The following is a 4179-nucleotide window of genomic DNA, read 5'->3' as shown; positions in this document are numbered from 1 at the left end:
ACTGCATGCTAGAAAAGACTAGAAGATTGTGTATTGAGATCTGGTAATGGTTTTGTAATTATCTATGCCTTGTGTATTTTCTTCACTGGGGAGACTTGTAGCTGACATCATTGGATCCATTCTAAAATGGATCAATGCAGACACCCAAGTGGTAAACAGCATTTGTTCATTGTTGGAAAGGAAAGGTTCTCCTGAAAACAGCAGTGCTTAAACTTTGATAATTGTACTGAAGAGAGAAGACAGCAGAGGTGGAAGGAGAAGAGAGTTTACATGAGAGAAACTGAATTTCAAAAGTTTATGGTAAAAATAAATGCCAGGTATTGAGGCTGAAAGAACTTGGAAGGTCATCATGACGTGGGTGACCTGAAATTAAAATTTTACCTTCATCTTGTTTGTCCTATGTCCCTATGAATTACTACTTTGAAAGTTTCTATAATGTAATATTCACATATTAGATAATGCATGCTTTAATTTTTAAATATATATTAGAAAATTCTAGGTATATCTATTATAAATATTATTATAAATAGTATATGTCACAACCAACGTTAGGAGAAGAAAATAAATATTAAAGATAAAAGCAAAAAACAGACTAGAGAAACCATACAGAAACTAATAAAATTAGAATTTAGTTATCATTGAAAACTCTAGTGGTATGAATAAAAAATAGAGACAATGCAAATACATATAATCAGAGATGAAACAGAAGACATTACAGCTCACACCACAGACAGGTAGTATTATGTTAGATAATAATGAACAGATGTGCACAAAAATGAAATAATCTGAAAAATATGAATAAATCTCTAAACATACAGTCAGTGAATACTAAATTAGAAAGTCTTAACTGACTTATTATTAAAGAAGCCATTGGTGTAATTATCTAAAAAACATCCCGAGGCAGAAAATTTGAAGACTTAAAAGCCTCACTGCTCAGATCTACCAGAGAGCTAGAGAAGAACTGATAAAAAACAAGATCTCCTAAAACCTTTAAAAATAGAGGCAACCTCCAAGCTTCTGTTTTACAAGACAAACATTATCCTTATTCCAAATATATACAAGGACGTTGTAAACAAATACCAGATCCTTAAGTAGAGTAGAGGAAAAAACTCCTCAATAAAATATCAACTACTTAAACATATTAGAAGGATAAGTCATTGTAATCAGGTAAGATTTATGCCTGAGATGCAATTTTGGATGAATATGTACAGATGGATATTTGTGGTACATCACACTAACAGTGTGAAGGACAAACATCAATTACTTTACTGGATAAAGATGCATTTGCAAAGTTCAGGATCTTTCATGATAAAAACTCCCAAAGAATTAGACAGAAGGAACATTTCTCAACACAAGAAAAGCTATATATGACATACAGCTAATATCATCCACATTGAGAAAAATGTTAGAAGCATTTCTGCTAAGGTACAAACAGAAACATTCCTACTTCCACCATGTGTCATTTTCCTACAAGCAATCATTGAATGCAGAATAAAAGGGAGTAATAAGATTGTGTGGGTAGGGTATATGTTGTCCTAGATGGATTGTTAGGTAGATCAAGCAACATTTAGATGTCCTGGCATTCAGGTATCCATTAACAATCTCACACAACTGTTGTCAAGTACTAGGTATTTGAGTAAATGAACCTTTAGATGGGCCTTTCTACTGGGATGATTCATTGACTGATTCAAGGTAGTATCAAGTGGAGCAGAAATTAATTGACCTTGTCAGGTTTTGTCAAAAGTAGAGATTTCAAGAAAGTAAATATTTGTTTAAGCCAATAAGTTTTATAGTTCTTATAAAATAACAGATAATTGCCAAAGGAAGTAAAGCTTCTATAATAAAAAGAAGTTCTAGTCTACCTCAGAGGAAGAGTTTCCTTATAAGAAGCAAGAATGGCTCATGCAAACATTTAAGAGTAGAAACAATTTATTTGTCCCTATTACTAATTTTCTTGCCATATTTCCCATAAAATATCTTGAATTTAATGTAGTGGATAAGATAAAAGAAAATTGTTAAATAGCATTATTACTTGAAAGTTAACTTTATCATCTATTTGTCTATCTATCTATCTATCTATCTATCTATCTATCTATCTATCTATCTATCTATCTATCTATCATCTACTATTATCTATTATCTATATACCTTCCTCCCTAAACTTACTTTGATTTTTCCATAAACATTAAGCATTAAGATTATGGCTTTCTTTGGTAATCTCATAATCTGAACTTCTTGTGGGTAGCCAAAGACTTTGTTTCCCATGAAGCAGTCAAACCTGAGCCTCAGAAACAACTAAGATCATTGTGTCTTCAAAATAGCAAGAAGCTTTAGTTTGTGTAACTCAAGATTACTGCTTACATTTTGTTTTTGTTCTTCCAATACAAAACATTTATTCTTATAGACTAAAATGCAACTCTTTAAAAACCATTATTAATTATTATTTATTTAACCATTATTTATTAATTGAAACAATTATTTATTTTTGATTAATTATTTAATGAATGGGTATTTTGTCTATATGTTTGTTTGTGTACAACATGGATCACAAGTGCTTGGAGAAAGCAGAAAATGTTGTGGGATTCCCTTGAACTTGAAGAGCAAGTGGTTGTGAACCACTATATGGGTTCTGAGAATCAATCCTAGCTCCTCTGGAAGAGCAGCTAGTGCTTTAACCACTAAGTTATCTCTTCGGCCCTATAAAACTTTTTCTTAGCCCAGAATTTATAGATATTTTCAGTTGGAAGGTTAATTTTCAAGGTAGATTGGTTTTTTTTGTTGTTGTTGTTTGCTAGTAATGAAGATTTGAAATCATATTTTAAAGTTCCTTTTAATGTTCAGAAATGTCATTCTTTCTATTTGTATTCTGCTTACATCTCATAGGATAATTTGCAAGTTCCTTACCGGAGGATAAATTCTCATGTGAAAGTCAGCTTGAACTCTCTCCTGTAGATAATTTTCTCAAATGGTTTGCAGGAAGAAAAACAAATCTTTACTCTTCTCTCTCCAGTTCCTTTAAGCCAATGAACTTATGCGTACAAATTGCCCTTCACTCAGCTTTCTTTGGAGGTTTAAGGGGTGTCAAACTATTGAAGTTGTTTCAGTTTTTCTTTTTATGGCTATATAAAATTCTCAGTGTCATAAAAATACCCCAAGGAGTAAACAGGATTTTATTTTACTTTGTAATTGGTATTAGATGCTTTAGGAATAAGGTTATGGCCTTCAAAGTCAGAAGAATAAATGTGCAGAAACTTACTAGTTTAGAATTCAATTTACTGGACAGGCTTGTGACCATTGCTTGGTCTTCCACATATAGTGTTGCTTCAATACTTCCATTAGAAAACATTTCCCTTTGTGTATGAAATTGTCTCCCAATAAGAAGTTGCTTTACTTATCTGTCGCTTGCTGTGAAAAAAAAAAACACCTGATAGGAGCAAATTACACAGAGGAGACATGATTTTGGTCCATTGTTTTGGATGTTTCATTCCATAGTGACTTGTCTGTGTCTGTGCCTGGGCCTAGAGAATCACATCACTGAAAGTACAAGTATAGAGGAAGTCTGTTTACATAAAGTTATTTAAGAAACAGGATCAGGGCAGGGTTCAGGATCCCAACATCCCTTTCAAGATCATCCCTACACAGATGTTGCTAGCTTCTACACAGGTGTTTCATCCTTTTACAAAGGTGTCACTTCCTCCTACACAGATGTTGCTTGCTTCTACACAGATGTTGTTTCCTTCCAATACATGTCATCTTCCAAATGCTCCAACTTTTGAGAATAGTGCCAAAAGTTGACAGCTAAAACTTTATCTCATGGACATTGGGAATAATTCCATATACAGACTGAAGGAGAATGAGATACTGTGAGGGTTTGCATATGTAGCACTATTGGGAGGTATAGCCTTGACAATAGGTGTGTCATTGTGGGCATGGGCTTGAAGACCTTTATCCTAGATGCTGAGAATCCAGTCTTCAGATGAAGATGCAGAACTCTCAGATCCTCCTGTATCACATCTGCCTAAAAGCTGACATACTCCTGCCTTGATGATAACAGACTGAACCTCTGATCTATAAGCCAGCCCCAATTAAATGTTGTCCTTATCAAGTCTCTGAAGAAAGAAATTAAAGAAGATCTCAGAAGATGGAAAGATCTCCCATGCTCATGGATTAACAGGATCA

The sequence above is a fragment of the Mus caroli genome, chromosome 17 (genome assembly GCF_900094665.2).
Source record: "Mus caroli chromosome 17, CAROLI_EIJ_v1.1, whole genome shotgun sequence".
NCBI classification, from domain to species: Eukaryota; Metazoa; Chordata; class Mammalia; order Rodentia; family Muridae; genus Mus; species Mus caroli.
Note: the sequence above shows the minus strand (reverse complement) of the source record.